The following is an 18,309-nucleotide window of genomic DNA, read 5'->3' as shown; positions in this document are numbered from 1 at the left end:
GCTGGCGCAGGGCCGCAACTGGGCCCGTGTTCTCTGTCCCATGCTGGTCCGGAGACCCGCCAGCCTACAAAAGGTGCAACCTCACGCACACCCAAAGCGCACAAATAAAGTCGGCAGCGCACCGCCGCGAAGGCTGCGAACAATGCGCCGGGCGGCCGGAGCCCGCCGGAGCGCTGCGCCCCGGGGGACAGGGGACGCGGGCGGGGGCCGCGGCGGAGGACCAGCCGGCCGCGGCGCTGGACACCTTACTTCCTGCTTCCCCGCCCGCGGCCAGACCCAGCTCTGCGGAGGGATATCTCTCCCCTCCTCGGTCCCTCTCCCTCCCTTCCCCCGCCCTCCCCCCCGTTTTTGCTCCTGCTCCCCCCCCACCCCACCCCGCCTTTCTCCTTTTGCAAGAAAATAATTTGACAGTCGATTTGCTGACAGGGGAGGAATTTGCATCCTGGATTTTAAAAAAAAAAGGCCGAGAGGAGCTTGGGAACGGTTGCTAGGGGTGGGTAATGGGTGAAAAAAGGGGGGTACCAAGCAGCGGATAAGGAGGGTTAAGGGAGGGGGCGAGGATGGGGAGCAATGCAAAAGGTAAGGCCAGGTTGCCGCGGCTCGGCCCCGAGTGGGCTGCGGCCGGGGGAGGGGCGAGAGATACATATGTATTTCTGTCTCCCCAGCACACCCCCTTCCCTCTAAGCGATGGCTGAGAGGCGGTGCATGCAGATGGGGAGTAAGTTTCCTGAAGGGGAGGGTGGATGCACGCGCGCAGCCCGGCGCTGCAAATTTCCACCGGGGAGGGAGAGCGGCTGGATGCGGAGAGTTTGGAGTTGCTTGCGGCGGAGGGCAGGAAGGGGAGCAGGGCTGGGAAAGGGGGCTGGCGGGCGCTATATCTGGGAGTAAGTTTCCAGCATCGGGAGAGCCTGCACGCTTGCTCACTAGTAAGTTTCTGGGCGGGGAGGGCGCATGGGGAGGAGGAGAGGGAGGGGTGCATGTATATAGAAGGGGGGAGGGGGGAGCAGATTTCCTGCGGGGAGGCTGAATGCATATGGAGAGTAGATTTCCTGACGGGAGGGTGGAGGCGTAGACGGACGGAGTAAGTTTCTTGCTGCGGTGGTGGAGGAGGTGGTGGGTTGATGCTTTGGAAACCCAAAGCTTCCTACCCCGGGCTGGGGAGCACACTGTTATTGCGGGGGTGGGGGTGGGCAGGGGCCAGGTTCCCTGCTGGGGACAGGGGCTTGCATCTGGGAGTATGTTTCCTGGCGGAGCGATATTTGTTTACAGGCTGAGGGCAGTACTGTAAGTGAGTAGCGCTGCGAGAAGGCGGCTGACATAAATTAATATTGAAATTACTCCATCAGCTCTGCTCGCCCCCCATCCCAACCCCCAAGCGGAGACTGGTCTTTTCGTCGGATTGTCCATGCACTTGTTGCAGAAACAGCCAAGGTAGGCAAGAAGCTTATTAAGTTTCATTTAAAAAAAAATTAGTTTGGGGATGCTCCTCGAGAAGACGGGGGTGGGGCGGAGTGGGGAGGGAAGAGTGGGGCGGGGGACAGAGAAGGAGAAGTCTCCCCCCCTTTACTTTCACTATGCAAGCAGGCCTTCTCCCTGCTTCCCTTCTTCCCTCTCCCCTCTCTGGGCTGCCCAGCATCCCAGCAAAGGGGGAGGGGTGAGGTGGGCGCTATAATTGGCAACCCCGGCTTAAAGGGTAGTGATGGTGGGCTTTCATTTGAGGCTGTGATGTTATAAAGGCTTCATTCTCCAGCTAAGAAACCGCAGGACTCTGCCTTTTGGGGTTTTTGACATGATGCATATGTGTATGTATACGCGCTAGCGGGCTCTGTGGGGGCTGGGTATTCCCCAGAAGTTAGTGTGACCACCTAGATGGGAGAAACGTGTAAGGGGGTAAACCTGTTCCTTCACTCCCCAACTTCAGTTTGGGAGACAGGGAAGTTACTGCCGGTGGTATGAAGAAACATTAAAAACCAAACCAAACCACCCATTCACTGGTGGAGGCCGAGAGCACCTGGCAGGCAGCCTCTGGCCAGCACTGGACTGGAGCATGTGCGCCTGCCATCCTTAGGTTACAAGAATACGCTTTCTGGTTCCTCCGTGTGCCTTCCACCGGCCTGTTAGAGCAGCTTTGTGGAAACTCTTCCCCAGACTAGACGCAGCTTTGGCAAGTGTCCGTGCTGAAGCGGGTGGCTTCAAGTCAGCGTGGCCTGGGCTGTCTTGTGAAGCGCATGGAAGTCGTGCTTAGGAATGACCGCCCTGGGAGTGGCTAAAGAGTTCATTAAAAAATGTCTCCTGAAAACCGTCCAGGTGCGCTTTTCAGCAGGTCGTGGAGGAGAGCTTTAAGAAGGGGAGTTTTAAGCTGTCCCAGTTAACACCCACCTTCTGCATCGTTGACCTTTTAAGAAAGGAGTTTGGCGATAGTAAGTGTGTTGATGCCCACTGACTGGAGAGGATAACAGCAGGAGTCCTCAGCGCTTAACTAGTTAACCAGCAGCCCTTGCCTCTCCTTGTCTCTGTTTTCTTGGTCCTCAGCCTACTGATTTCTGCAGAAGAGTTGTAGGTCTTGGCTGTCAGCTACCTTGAGCTTTAACTTTGCTAGGATAATTTTAGCATCTCGGGTCCAACCCAGAGACGTTTAGTAGGGTTAGGGAGTAGCCACTAGGCAGTGGGGTTAACCAAGGTTGGTTAAGCTTTCTGCAATTCTGTAGACAGGCACTGCTCTAGCAGGGGAGAAAAATGGGTTTTAAAAAACGCTCTGCACGTTGCTGATGGATAGTGCTTTTTTCCACCCCCCCCCCCACTGTCGTCAGATTTCCAGATTGAGGGTTGATATTTTAGAGTTGAGTTGGTTGGGAATTAAATGTTATTGCTGCTTATCAAATGTTCCTAACAAGGCATTAGTTAAACAAATTAGCTATTATTTTTACCCGACGAAAATCTGAGTCTGCTTGTTGTATTTGCTGGGAGGGTAAACAAAATCTTTATGTATGTTCATTCCAGGGTGGAATTATTTACATGCTTAGCCTCAGAGCCAAGAGCAGTCATTCAGGTTTCTTTCCTTATATTTATGAGGTTTATTTTATTGTCTTGCTTTGGCCATTAATCAAGTCAGAGTAGGTTTTTTTCTCTTCTACCAAGAATGTTTTTGTAGTAATAAAGGTTTGAAGGCCCATGAATCGTAATTCATTCTTTTTAAAATATTGTGGTGATTGTCAGGATCTGATTTATAGGAATTGATACCCAGAGTGACACACCTCTTTGGGCTCCGCCCTTTTAGGCATGTCCATTTTCGTCAAAGGATTGTTTAGAAAGCAGCTTGACATCCCAAAAAGAGCATTTCCCTTCTGCTGTATGAGAAGATTAATTTTGCAGGTTCCATAGTAAACATGGGTCTTTTCACAGCTTGGTAAGCAGGCTTCCACATAGCAGGCATGTGTTTTTATCACATAGCATTTATGTGAGCTTGCTGTGAAAACAGTTGTTCTATGAACTGTGCGGAAAGTACTCAGTTTTGCCTCCTTTAACTAGCTTGGGCCTGTGGTTTTTGTTGAGTAAGGAACTTAAAGTGTAAAAGAGGAGACAGACTGTAGTGTTCTTTACTGCTTATATAATAAAATGTGTGGTCACAAAAAACAAACCTTGTTTATAATTTTCTTTTTCTCCTTCTTTAATGGGTGGGTTGGTCATAATAACCAATCACATTAGATTTCCATGAAGTTGATTTGCCAGGAAGTGTTAAAATTGCCTTGTGTTCACTAGTTGGCTTAAGTTTATGGTATTTGTAAAGTGACAAAGAACTTAAAGCTGGTTTGATGCTCAAGGCTGGGGAAAACATCACTGGAAAGAAAGGTGGGGAAGGTACCAATTCCTAGCCATTTCTTGGCTTTGGATTTTTTTTTATCTCAAAAGTGCGTGGTTTGATCCATGCGTTCCCTTCCAGCTCTGAAATTCTATGTCTTGTAAGTGAGGTCTCCAGAGGTCTTGACACTCTCTTCCTGAGCCAACGGCCAGTTGCTTCATGGACTTGGGTGAGCTAATGAACTTCTGTTTTTGTCTTCTCATGGAGAAAGTGGATTTGATCCTTGGTATTCCAGAAAGGACTCTTGAGTGGCCTGGTGATCTTGACCATCAAACACAAGGAAATTCTTAAGAATAAAAGTCTGCCAGTGTCTTGGACAAAAAATTCCCAATTCTATGTGCTAATAGAGAGTAGAGCATGTACATATCCTAGGCACCAAAAATAATTTTTGTTCATCTTAGAAGTGTCTTCTCCAGCCAGCTGGTGAACTTGTTTAGTGCTTGGTCAAGTCTAAGGCTAATTGAGCTCTTTATTCCCATGCAGCAGGAGGAGGTAGCTTTGGGGAGAAGTGGGAGGCCAGAAAGCCCAGTGTGGCTTTGCCCACTTTCTGTGGGTAATTGGGATTTGGCTGAATATTTGTGATAAGCTTCATGATAATGATATTGTGTCATTTTTATCCCCAGAATTCTCTATATTTTGCTATGGGCATTTTTGGGAGAAGCTCTTGATGTTTTTATTGACTTTGGACATTGGCATGAAAAGTAAGCATCTAGGGTCGGGTGCGGTGGCTCAAATCTGTAATCTCAGCACTTTGGGAGACCAAGGCAGGCGGATCACCTGAGGTCAGGAGTTCAAGACCAGCCTAGCCAACATGGTGAAATCCCGTCTCTACAAAAATATAAAAAATAGCCAGGCATGACGGTGGGTGCCTGTAATCCCAGCTACTTGGCAGGCTGAGGCATGAGAATTGCTTGAACACAGGAGGTGGAGGTGATGGTGACCCGAGATCACACCATTGCACTCCAGCCTGGGCGACACAGCGAGTCTCCGTCTCAAAAATACAAAAACAAAAACAACAACAAAAACAGAAAAGTAAGGATCTAGGCAAGTGGCTCATACCCCAGGCAGTGTAAGTGGATGTTCATGGTCCTTCTCTAAAGGCAGCTGGAATTCAGCTTATTTTATTTCTCACCTCTCTGTGTGGCTGAGGGAGGAGGGAGGACTAGAATCACCTGGGATCTTGTGGATTAATGATATTTCCGAATTTGCATGTTGGAGGGAAACAAACAAAATAGGAGAACTGACATATAGCTGATTCCTTTTGTGGAGAGAGGAGGACAAGAACAGCCGCATTCCAGTTTCATGCATTGCCACAAGGATGCTGTGCGCATCTTTAAGGAATAGTATAGTCTCAGTAACGTGAGTTTGACCCCAAGGCTCTCTTAGTAAATCTTTTCTTCTGCGCTAAAGAAAACACAGCAAAAAGCCTCTGTGATATTTTCTAAGAATTTTAAGTTCTCAGAGTCGCTGCTTGTAGTAATTTGGGTTTACTGAAGAAACAGATGATTCTTGGTTTTTCCTCATGGAAGACAATGAGCTGGCATGGGGTGACATATGCTGAGCTGTTGGGGTGTTGGCTTAGCAACATAAACATTTCTTTTAAAATGTTTGGTAGAGCAGGAAGGGGACAAAGAACTCGTGTGCTTAAATAACAATGATAACTCTGGGCTCAAACAACGAGGATTTTTTTTTTTTTTGAGTCAGAGTCTCACTCTGTCACCCAGGCTGGAGTGCAGTGGCTGGATCTCAGCTCACTGAAGCCTCTGCCTCCCAGGTTCAAGTGATCCTCCTGCCACAGCCTCCCAAGTAGCTGGGATTACAGGCATGCAGCACCATGCCCAGCTATTTTGTTTGTTTGTTTGTTTGTTTGAATTTATTTTGGTAGAGACAGGGTTTCATCATTTTGACCAGGCTGGTCTTGAACTCCTAGCCTCAAGTGATCCACTTGCCTTGACCTCCCAAAGTGCTGGGATTACAGGCATGAGCCCCAGCACCTGGCCGCAGAACAAGGGTTTTTTAATGCTATAAGCAGCCCTGGTTTCTTTCATACATGCGGCAGCTTCTTATTGAGCACTTACTATGTGTCAGACGCTGTGTTAAAGCTCCAGAAATACACTGATAATTAAAAGAGAAATAATCATCTCCCTCTACCTATACCCCTACCCTTACCACGGCAGACATGTAAAGAAATATAACTTGCCAGTTGTGATCAGTACTCAGTGACTTGGATGGATTTCATTAGAGTAGCCTGGAAAGGCCTCTCTGAAGTTTGGGGGTCGGGGGAGACAGCACATGAAGCAGAGCGGAGCCTGTGCAGAAGGACTTTGGTTTTGGGGAGAACTCAAAGAGGCACAGATGTTCAAGATGAAGGAGAGAGGGCAGCATGAGATGATTGTGTGGGACTCTCTGGGCTTTGAAAAGGTTTGCATTTTGTTTGGAGTGTAGTGGGAAGCCATTGAAAGTTTGGCGTGAGGCCAACCATGGTGGCTCAGGCCTGTAATCCCAGCACTTTGGGAGGCTGAGGTGGGCAGATCTCCTGAGGTCCAGAGTTCAAGACCAGCCTGGCCAACATGGTGAAACCCTTTCTCTACTAAAAATACAAAAATTAGCCTGCGTGGTGGCAGGCACCTGTAATCCCAGCTAGTCAGGAGGCTGAGGCAGGAGAATCACTTGAGCCCGGGAGGTGGAGGTTGCAGTGAGTGGCGGTGGTGCCACTGCACTCCAGGCTGGGTGACAGAGTGAAACTTTGTCTCAAAAATAAAAACAAAAATCAAACAAGAAAAGAAAGTTTGGAATGGGAAGTGACAGCCCCTAACTCATGTCTAAAGGGGATTGCACTGGTGGAGAAGAGGGCAGAGAAAGGCAGGTTTGGAACTGGGGAGCACAGTAAAGGGGCAGTTGGGGCAGGTGGAGGAGGCGAAGGAGGTGTATGGAGAGGAGGGGGTGGCTGTGAGGTGCTCATTAGGAGTGGAATGGGCAGGGCTGCGGTGCAGTAGGGAGGAGGACCTACAACTCCGAAGTTTTTGGCTTGTGCACTTGAGTAGCTGGCTGTTTGCTGAGATGGAAAAAGACTGGGAGAGGGAGGCGGGCAGAATCAAGATATTTTAGTTGGGGCACCACTAAGTTTGAAGTGCCTGTTAGACTCAAAGTAAAGATGTCAAGTAGGGTAATCTGACCTACCATCTGGCATGAGATAAAAATGCAAGAGCCATCAGCATAGAGAGAACATTTAAATGCAGGAGAGTGGACGGAACGCCCTAAGGAGCCTGTAGAGAGAGAAGGACAGACAGAGTGATGGGGGTCTGTGCCGTGTGTGTGTGTGTGTGTGTCTGTGTGTGTGTGTCTGTGTGTGTGTGTAGTGTTTCATGAGACTGATAAGGCCAGAAAAATCACCATTGAATTTGTTTCATTTGTTTGTTTGTTTTTGAGATGGAGTCTCACTCTGTTGTCCAGGCTGGAGTGCAGTGGTGTGATCTTGGCTTCCTGCAGCCTCCCGGGTTCAAGCAATTTTCTTGCCTCTCCCTTCCAAGTAGCTGGGACTACAGGCATGTGTCACCACGCCTGGCTAGTTTTTATATTTTTAGTAGAGACAGGGTTTCACCATGTTAGCCAGGATGGTCTCAAACTCCTGACCTCAAGTGAACCACCCACCTTGGCCTCCCAAGGTGCTGGATTACAGGCATGAGCCACTGCGCCAGGCCCTGGATTTGGCAAAATGGAATCTATCTGTGACTTATGAAGAACAGTTTCAGTGGAATGAAGGTTGAGATAGGACCACGATTAGAGAAGGTTGGGAGGGCATTGTGAGTGAGGAGCAGTGGACGGCACGTGTATTCAACTATTTGGCAAAATTTGGCAATGAAAGGCGAGGAGCAGAGAAATGGAGTAGGAGCTGGAAGGACGTGCACAAGGGAAAGATGTATTTTGGAAGGGGTGGTAATTTGTGAGCTGATGAGAAAGATCAGTGGAGAGGGAGTGATTGATCAAGAGAAACGGGTTGGGTCAGTTGAGCAAAAAGAAGGTCTGAGAGGAAGATCTGGCCTTTGCAAGGGGGTGGAGGATACTTTAGGGACTTGCTCCATCATGACAGCGGAGAAAAACTGATAAGGGGGCAGGTGCTAAGGAGTAGGCAGGCAGGCGGCTCTGTGGAGGGCCCAGATGCTCTGCCCCCCCAGGTTGAGGCTAAGGAGTGGGCAGGCAGGGGACTCTGTGGAGGGCCCAGATGCTCTGCCCCCCCAGGTTGAGGCTAAGGAGTGGGCAGGCAGGGGACTCTGTGGAGGGCCCAGATGCTCTGCCCCCCCAGGTTGAGGCTAAGGAGTGGGCAGGCAGGGGACTCTGTGGAGGCCCAGATGCTCTGCTCCCCCCCAGGCTGAGGCTGCCCTGTCCCTGGGAAGGAGTTTGGGCTTAGGACTTGACACCAGCCAGAGACTCAAGGGTTAAGACTGCATCAGAAATGGTACTGCATTTTTCTGAACATTTGACTGCGTTACTGAGCGGCACAGAGGAAAGAGTGAATTCTTTAGCTTGGAGAAAAGAGTCTTCAGTTAAAGTAATTTGGGCCTCACATTAAATTTATTTGAAAACTATGATTGGAAAAAGACTTCTGCGATGTTTCAGCCCTGTTCAGAGTTGGTGGGTACTGAGCAAGAAGCTCAAAAGAAAACCAAACAAAACAAACGAAAAACAAAGGCAAAGGGCTGCCCCTTGTTTAGGCTGTCTTTCACAGAAAATGTCCCATGGACTGCCAGCCTCGGTGGCTCCCAGCCATGCGTTCTGCATGGGAGGTGGGTGGAGGAGGAGAGAGTCGGATCTGGATGGAGGTCCAGCTCTACACCACGGCTGGGGACTAGTCGGCCTTTGACCTGTCTCTGCATCTGTGAAAAGAGGACTGGTACCATCTTCACCTCTCCTCTTCAGGTTGTGAGGGGGATTTGGATCGTGTATGGAAAGTGCTATGTGAACTTTAAGAGGTATACAGCACAGGCAGCTGCGAGGCAACCTGATCTTCAGCCAGGTCTCCTTTTCAGATGTAAAATCTGACAGCCAGTGAAACATTTCCCTTGTCCACTCCCACTCTTGTTCCCTACGTGTAGCTGCCTTCTATTTGGGGTTTGCAAGTTCTGTGTGACCCCTTTAGCGAAACTGCTCTTCTTGCTGGTCTCAGAAATGCTGGCTATGCGATGCCAGTCAATACAGGTACAAATTCTGATTCCATATTCAGAATCTGGGACCTGCCCACCCAAAGGGCCACATAAAGTTGATTTGCTCCCCAAAGAACCCTGTGAACTGGGTGCAGGGGAACTTTGAACCTACCCCAAGAAACCTGACTGAGGTTCTCTCGTCTTAGCTGTCTTCATTTTCGTTCAGTGTTTGTTTTGCAAAGAAGGATTGTGCTCTAAAGCTGAATCTACCTAAAAGCCCTTGGTCTTACCATGTATGCTAGAAAGTCAATTCTCATTTGAAAAAGATATCCAGTGCTTTTCACTAATCGGGCCTCTGGCCTCTGCCTAAGAAGGTGAAACTTTATTTATTTATTTTAAAATTAACTTTATTATGAAAAAAACTTTAAACATACAGAAAAGCAGAGAGACTAGTATAATCAACTCCCTTGTACTCATCACCTAGATTTAGCAGTTAGTAAGATTTGCCACACCCATGGATGATGGGGCTTCTTCCTGTATTTGTGTAATAAATACATGCTGTTGATTTTGAAAAGCAGTGGAACTGATATCAATTTGGTTTCACAGAGAGAAGGAAGAAATCAACGAAAGATCAGAGGAAGTGAAGGCCGTCACTAAAATAACTCACATTTTATATTACAGTTCCAAAGCCTCTTGGACGTGTCTAATTTTTGTCCTGCAACAACCAGAGAAGGTAGATACCCTCATTTTATAACTGAGGAAACTGAGGCTAGAGAAATAAAATTGAAAAATAAAAACAAATGATCAACCCAGAGTCACATGTCCAGCCGGCATCCAAAGCCCTGATTTAATGCCAGAATTTGAATGGTCTTCGAATTTTGTGCACTCTGAAATAGATAATGCTATACAGCATTAAATAAAAGAATGTGGTACAGGATATGTGTAAAAGATCGTGGAAACCAGGAAGATCATCTGGGTGTTTTGGGCTTATAACTCCAATGACCTTAGTTGGAAATACTCAGATGATTTAAGCATGTTTTGGGCATTACATTTTTTTTCAAAACTTAAGTTGTCTGATTTCATTATTCTGGAGCACAAGGCTTTAAGGCTGCCTTATAATGAAGGCTGAGACTTGACTTTAACAAACTGGGCAGCTATTCGCCGTCAGTCTCCTACTGTCAGCTCTGTCCCTTCTGTGGGGCCCCTCAGCAGAGGTACCTGGGTGGTCCAGTGGTCATTTCTAGACGGTGTGGCCTCTAGCCCCTGGGCTCTGACTTTGGAGATAACATGGCCCTGGAGAGCTTGCTCCCTCTGAAAGAATCCCTCCTGAGGGCCCCTAGGGGTCTTTCTCATTACAGAGTCTGCTCCTAGGGCCTCTCTTGGTCTTTGAGAAACTGCCCCCAGTCTAACTCCTTTGAAAGTTTTTTTTTTTTTTTTTAAAGGAAAAGAAAAAAAGATGGAGTAAGGATTTTTAATAGGAGCGTCCTTTGAGTTCTCTCTGTTGTCATTACAATAGGAGATACCAAGCTCCCTTAAATTCAACCGAAGGACACCAGTAATGAGGCTGATTCTGAAGTATTGGGCTTGAGTTCGCTTTTCTTTGTTAATTGGGTGAATACATGCGAGCTGAGGGGTTTTCAGGGGGAGCCACAGTAGGTAAGGACATTTAGGGGCCTCTTTCCTTTTGAAGAGTCCGAGCTTCTTTAGAAGCCAGTATGGAATTCAAACCTCGCAGACACTCATTCCTTAAGTCTTTCTTGATGGCTCTGTGTGCTTGGGCCTGGCCAGGGCAGTGGGTGGGCTACAGGGGGCTGTTCCTGGGCTCCTACCGCCCTTGGCTCATAAGGCTGCTGCTGTCATACTTACGGTGGGGCGTGTCTTTCACCCCTCTGGACTGGGAGCCTGGGGAAGGCAGAACTGGGTCACCACTCATTTCGGTATCCCCCAGCATCTAGCAAAGAGCCTGATACTAGTTAGTGCTGTGAAAATGCTTACTTAAGAATCAGCCGGGGTTTTTTTGTTTAAGTTTTTTTTTTTTTTTTTTTAAACCTCTTTCTGAGACCACAAAACCTTTTTTTTTTTTTTTTTTTTTTTAAACCTCTGGTTTTCTCCCCGTTGGTTCTTGATGGAAGGAGAAATCCAGGCTTCTCTGCTGCAGGCCCAGGGCAGCCACTGAAGAAGACCAGACCTGAGAAATATTTTCTTCCCCCTTACCTTGTGGTGGCCTTGCAGCCTTTAGCTGGGGTGGTTTAACTGAGCTCTCGAATGCAAATGCTGTCCCATCCCCCAGCCCTTTTAATAAGTGACATTTTGTTAAATCAGTTATTCAAGGCCTTATCTATATTTCTGTCTGTGCTGGCTTAGTCAAAATAGGAAAGAGACTGAATATTAGATTTCTTCACCCACCCCCTCCTCCTTTCCCTTTGAGCAACTCTACGTAAGATTTCTGATAGAGGAGGGGTGATGTGTCCTTGAAGAAGTAAATGCTGCATGCAGAAAAAATGTAGAGGGCTTTGACTTGTAGCAAATGCTGTTTTTCAGCAGCTGTGATTTTTCCATTTTTCTTTTTCTTTCTGTTTTGATTAGTGGAACTCATTGTGCTCCAGGGTTGGGATTGCGTTGGGGGAGGGTACAGAGGGAACAGCATTTACTGGGAGAGCTCGATTTGGGGAGGGGAAAGGAGAGAAGGGATTTATTGAAAATATATGTCTACTTCTGCTATGATAAAGTGGCAGGCATGTAAAAATGCAACCGGGAAATCATTATTGTGGTAATGTAGGCAGAGCTCAGTTTTCTCATTAACAGAGCTTAGCCCATGTGGAGGAGGAGGGGGCAGCCGGGCTACTTTGAGAGTTGGGGTATTCAATAATAGCACAAACTCGGGGGGTTTTCTCCATCCCCCCTTCTTGCCCCCTCCGGCTGCCTTCTCCTTTCTTTCTCCAATTGGTTTGTAACCTTTTAAAAGCTGCTTGTTGGATTTTGTGGTCTCCTTCCTCAGTCTCACCCCTGCCACCCCAAAATGCTGTAAGGACTGTTTAATTTTTAAAGTTAGAGGGAATTAAAATAAATTTTCTCTTGGGAATTCGAGGAGAATTTTGGCAACGCATAGTGAGTCAGAGATTGGGTATCTTTTGCCTCCCAGAGCGCACCAAGAAGAGCCTATTTAGGGGCTCGGAAATTTGCATATGCCGTGGGGGTATCAGAATTAGGGCTCCTGGTGGCTTTAGTTGTAGTAACTGCTGTTTATAGAAGGCTTACCATGTGCCTGGCCTTGTGCGGGTATTTTAGTCATTTCATCCTCTTAAAATTGTAAGAAGCAGACGTGATGCCCACTTTCCACTTGAGGAAACTGAGGCTCGGGGGATTTCAGCAACTTGTTTAAGGACAGGTGCTGAGTGGTGGAGCTGGTATTCAAACTCAGGACCCACCCCAAAGACTGACTCCTGATCCTTAGACTCTGCTGCCTTTAGAAATTGCCTAGTCACTGTATGTTTGCTATGTACAGACTTCTAGATTCCAAGAACCTCAGCAAAATATCTAGAGCTGCCAATGAGGCCTGCGGTTGACAGCTATGGGTAGAGTGCTCAGGATGTTGAAGAGAATCTTTCCTGAGCGCCTGGAGTGAGCTGTTATTCTAAGAAAGGTCAAGGGTCTCATATCCTTGTTAGAAGAGATGAGTGCCCTGCCCCCATCCCTGCCAGGCCATGGTAGGTGGCTTTGCTGACAACTGGTTCATAAGCATTTATTGAGTGCCTGCTGTATACCAGGATTGTCCCAGTGGCTGGAAATGCCAGGACAAATAAGAGGAGCTCAGAGTCTAGTGGAGGACCGTCATGTGAACATGGAAATATGACACACAGTGTGATGCCCCCAGAAAAAGGCAGCATTTCTGAAGAAGTTCACAAGACATACTATCTGGAGCAGCTAGGCTTATCCCTCTGTCTTTCTTTGGCCTACTGTAACAAAAATATTGTAGACTGAGTGGCTCAAACAACAGACTTTTATTTCTCACAGTTCAGAGGCCAGGCAGTCCAAGAACAAGGCGGGGCAGGTTTGGTCTTAGATGGTCACCTTCTTACCGGGTCCTCACATGGCAGGATGAGCAAGGACACCCTCCGGAGTCTCTTTATTTGTTTGTTTTGGGGTTTTGCTTGTTTGTTTTGGAGTCTCTTTTGTTTATTTATTTATCTTTTAATTTTTGAGACGGAATCTTGCTCTGTCACCCAGGCTGGAGTACAGTGGTGCGATCTCGGCCCACTGCAACCTCCGCCTCCCTGGTTCAAGTGAGTCTCCTGCCTCACCCTTCTGAGTAGCTGAGGTTACAAGTGCGCACCACCATGCCTGGCTAAGTTTTGTATTTTTAGGAGAGACGGGGTTTCACCATGTTGGCCAGGATGGTCTTGATCTCTTGACCTCGTGATCCACCCATCTTAGCCTCCCAAAGTGCTGGGATTACAGGCATGAGCCACCGCACCGGGCTGACTTCCAGATTCTTAAGAGCATACCATGTCTTGTTTATTGTGTCCCCAATACCCATCCTGGGGCCTGGCACATGCTGTCTCAGTGATAGTTGCCAGGTGATGAGGCTGTTCAGGTGAGCATGGATTGGGCAGGGAGAACCCAGTGTCATGTTATGGAGTATAGCCCTGACGTTGTAGGCTGCAGGGGAGTCACTGAAGGTTTGGAGTTAGGAAGTATGTGTCAGGGAGTGGGGTCCAGTCTGGAAGGGTTGAGTCTGCAGGCCAGGAGACCACTCAGGAAAGTGTTGGAAACATGGCAAGTGGCAGTGATTTTGAAGGAGAAGCTTTGCTGTCTTTCTACCGCACGGCCTCCTGCCATTTCTCTCTCCATCTCTCCTGCTCTTTTTCAATTTCTAAGGGGCACTTTCCTTTCTGTGTCCATCTCCTTTTCTCCCTTGAGGCCCCTGGCCACGTACCGCTTGACACTCCTTTTCCACTCTCCACTGTGTTGGTGGCCTGCCCTCCTTCCCCTCCCCTCCCATCCGCTGGTCACCTGTGTGATTCCCTTCAGGGCACGCCGTATGCCATATCCTCCCATATCTAAACCCTTCTGATCTAATCTGCACAGCGGTGAGTAACACAGAGCCTGGGGGTTCTGTCTTCTTCAACCCGTTCCTGCTGCTTCTGTGAGGACACTTTTAGGGGCTTAAATTTAAAAGCTTGGAAAGAGTTTTAAAAAGGCAAGTAGCTGAGATGAATCTAGTCTTTTTGAAATAGTTAAGAGGAACCAAGATGGCAGAATTTGGAGAAGGATAAATGGGTTACTTTCTTTATTTTTCTTTCTTTGAGACTGAGTCTCCCTCTGTCGCCCAGGCTGGAGTGCAGTGGCACGATGGCTCACTGCAACCTCCGCCTCCCAGATTCAAGCAATTCTCCTGCCTCAGCCTCCCAAGTAGCTGAGACTACAGGTGTGTGCCACCATGCCTGGCTAATTTTTGTATTTTTAGTAGAGACAGGGTTTTTCCATGTTGCCCAGGCTGGTCTGGAACTCCTGACCTCAGGTGATCCGCCCGCCTCAGCCTCCCAGACTGCATGGGCTCTGTAGTCTGGATTGTTTTCTTTAGAAAGGTGAGGCATTGTGCTCTGGCCAGGGCAACCTCACCTTGTATATGTTGGGGGACAGGATACATTTTTAAAAATAACAGCTGCAGCCGCGTGCGGTGGCTCGTGCCTATAATCCCAGTACTTTGGGAGGCCGAGGTGGGTGGATCATTGAGGTGATGAGTTTGAGACCAGCCTGGCCAACATAGTGAAACCCTATCTCTACTAAAAATACAAAAATTAGTTGGGCATAGTGTTGCACACCTGTAGTCTTAGCTACTTGGGAGGCTGAAGCAGAAGAATCGCTTGAACCTGGAGTCAGAGGTTGTGGTGAGCCGAGATTGTGCCACTGCACTCCAACCTGGGCAACAGAGTGAGACTCCATCTCAAAAAAAAAAAAAAAAAAAAAAAAAAAAAAAAAAGCCAGACATGGTGGCAGGCACCTGTAATTCCAGCTGCTCAGGAGGCTGAGGCAGGAGAATCACTTGAACCTGGGAGGTGGAAGTTGTGTTGAATTGAGATCACGCTATTGCACCCCGGCCTGGGCGACAGAGTGAGAGTCTGTCTAAAAAAAAAAAAAGTAACAGCTGCCTACTAAGTGTAGCTGCACACCGTCATTTTAGGTCTGTTACCCCATTTAACCCTCAGAGCAACTGCATGAGGAAGACATTCTTATCCTTATTGTATGGATGGGGAAATTGGGGCACAAAGAGATGCAGAAGCTCATTCAAGGTCATATGGCTGGTAAATTGCAGGGCAGGGATTGAGACTCAGGAACTCAGACCTGGGTGACTGTAAAAGCAGGTTCTTTTCCCACTTGCTTATCCTGCCTCCCATTTCGCCTTACCAGACATCATGGCCTGAGTTTCCTTCAAAAATATGACTGTTATAATATGGTGGAAGAAACACCACGCCAACCCTCCAGGGCTATTCGTGGACCGCAGTCTAACTCTTGGAGCCTCATTTTCCTTGTCCTCTCAGTACCTTTGTTTTACTGACTGAAAAGATTTATTTTGAGAGTAAAATGAGATTTAAAAAAATGCAAAAGTGCTTTGAGAACTGTGAAGCCATATTCTTTACTCTTCTGCATAATTTTTTTCTGAGGGGGTGCAACTCTGAGGGTGGGATCTCAGTGCCGTCCCTGGGCTTTGGGCACAATGGGTGTGTGGTTCCCACACGTCGTTAGCTTCCAGAAGGGTTTGGGACTGAATGTGCTCTCAGGTCTGCCCCAAATTGTTCCACGGGATTTGGGGGAACCATTGGTGGCTGGGCCGCAAGTGGGGGGACCTCCAATCAGAGCTCGAGTGCCCGGTGTGTCCTTACGAGGGTCTCTTCACCTTCCTGAACCTCCGTTTCCTGAGGTGGTCACATCTACTTGGCTATTGGGAAGATTATCTAGCACAGTGTGTGTAAAAATCCACACTTGTGACATATTTGTGGAATGGAAGTCGTGGGCTCTGAAGTCTGCATCGGGCTCATCAGCCTTCCCTGCTCACATTTACACCATAGTCTCCTGATTCTAAGGCCTGGAGCAGACATAATGTAAAGCTTTGTTAGCAGTAAGACTTTTTCACTGAAATTGTATAAATGGTATGTGAAAGTAGTTCATAATTTTTTTTTTTTTTGTAGAGGGAGATTGCAAATAATTCATAGTGATTATAGGGAATTTGGAAAATGCTGACATGGATAAGGAAGAAAATAAAAATGGGCTTTAATTCCTTCCTGTTAACATTTTAATGTATTTCCTTTCAGTATTTTTTCTAAGCAGTAAAGTCTAATGATTAAGAATTTAAGCACTGCAGTCAGACTGCCTGGGTTTGAATCAGGATCCTTCATTCACTTTAAATAACAATAGGCCTGAGTGAAATAAAATGAGACAATACATGTAAAACATTTGAGGCTGTGCCTAGTTCTTTTTTTTTTTTTTTTTTATAGGGGTTTCACCATATTGGTCAGGCTGGCCTTGAACTCCTGACCTCAGGTGATCCGCCCACCTCATCCTCCCAAAGTGCTAGGATTACAGGCGTGAGCCACCGTGCCCGGCTACCTAGCAGAGTTCTTAATAAATATTAGTTATGATATTATAGCTCATTCTTAATAAATATTAGAACTTAATAAATATTAGTTCTTAATAAATATTAGCTATGATATTATACTTTAAAAATTGTATTAGGGTTCTTAATAAATATTAGCTATGATATTATACTTTAAAAATCATATTAGGGTTCTTTTGAATGTGATTTACTATCTTACTCATTAAATATTTTTTGGAAACTTTAAAAAAATAGTTGCTTATTATCCTTTCATATGGACTCCATGTTCAATGGATATTTATGGAGCACCTACTGTGTACGTGACACTGGGTCCCATCATTTATTTAACTAGTCCCTATTATTAGGAATTTACCTTTTTTATCATTTTTTTAACTATTATAAATAATGCTTTGATAAATATCCTGTACATAAATCTAAGAGTACCGATTCTTTTTGGGGGTAAATTCCTAGAAAGGAGTATTACTGTGTTACCCAGGCTGGAGTGCGGTGGCCTGATCACAGCTCACTACAGCCTTGACCTCCATGGCTCAAGCAATCCTCTCGCCTCAGACTCCTGAGTAGCTGGCACGGCAGGAGTGCACCACCACACCTGGCACAGTTTTTGTATTTTTTGAGGAGACATACCCGACTCTGTATACATGCCAGGCATGTCTCCTCAAAAAATACAAAAAATTTTAAAGAGTTTATCCTTAATTAATATTTTAACCACTTTCTGGACAAGTCAGGCCACTTGCAACACTTAGGCTCTTTTTACTTCCCTTATGCCTTTTCATGTCTTGTGTATTTTAATTCTCTCTCTACCAAACCCCAGAAGACATTGTTTTAAATAAGAATAATTTAGATTAATCCACATACTTACTCTTTCTGGTGTTCTTCATTTCTTTCCATATAACCATACTTCTGTCTCAGCTTAATTTCCTTCTGGCTGAAAAAGAACTCCTATTAGGGTGTGTGTGTGTGTGTGTGTGTGTGTGTGTGTGTGTGTGTGTGGTGGAGGGTGCCTGCTAGTGTTCCAGTTCTCTCAGTTGTTGTTTGTCTGAAAATGCCTTTTATTCACCTTCATATTTGGGAGATTTTTTTTCCCCTGGGTATAGACTTTGGGCTTTCAGTCCTTTAGAAATGGCATTCCATTGTCTTCTGGCTTCCTTCATTTCTGTTAAAAAGTCATCTGTCAATTTTATTGTGGTTCTTCTGCAAGTAACATATCCTTTTTTCCTTCTTTGGCTTTGTTTTTTTAGCAATTTTACTATGATGTGCATAGGCGTGGTTCTCTTTGTATGTATCCCTGTGGAGTTCAGAGTGCTTCTCTAAATCATGGCTTGATGTTTTTGGTCAGTTTTAGAAAATTCTTGGAGCGCTCTCTTCCAATATTGCTTTTGCTCTTTCCTCCTCTCCTCCCCTTCTCAGACTCCTACATGTATGATAGACCCTTCATGGTATCCCACATGTCTCTGGAAATCATTTCTGTGTTTTCTGTGCCAAATATATTTTTTTCTACTGACCCATCTTCCATGACACCAGTCATTTCTTCTGCTATTCCTTCTTGTTGTCAAGCCCATCTATTCAGTTCTTTTTTAAGAAACAGAGGCAGGGTCTCACTCACTCTGTTGCCTAAGCTGGAGTACAGTGGCACAACCTTGGCTCACTGCAGCCTCAAACTCTTAGGCCCAAGTGATCCTCCTGTCTCAGCCTCC

At 46.6% G+C, this 18,309-nt stretch overlaps 1 protein-coding gene across 15 annotated transcripts in view; it reads left to right on the top strand.

The window, feature by feature from the left end:
- Positions 1-359: 359 nt before the first annotated feature.
- The window catches only part of TRERF1 (transcriptional regulating factor 1), a 237,929-nt gene continuing 219,979 nt past the window's right edge, over positions 360-18,309 (top strand). For 3 of the 15 annotated variants that reach the window (XM_017547277.2, XM_037745300.1, XM_017547280.2), the window contains exons 1-2: positions 369-926; positions 1,347-1,431. The gene's annotated coding sequence lies outside the window, so the exon portion shown is untranslated. Of the gene's footprint in view, positions 927-989; positions 1,082-1,346; positions 1,432-18,309 lie in introns of those variants that run through there. The other 12 variants (XM_017547286.2, XM_017547285.2, XM_017547284.2 and 9 more) reach the window with 9 other exon arrangements.

Source organism: Cebus imitator, unplaced genomic scaffold, assembly GCF_001604975.1.
Source record: "Cebus imitator isolate Cc_AM_T3 unplaced genomic scaffold, Cebus_imitator-1.0 Scaffold197, whole genome shotgun sequence".
Lineage (NCBI taxonomy): Eukaryota > Metazoa > Chordata > Mammalia > Primates > Cebidae > Cebus > Cebus imitator.
This window is presented reverse-complemented; position numbering and strand designations above follow the sequence as displayed.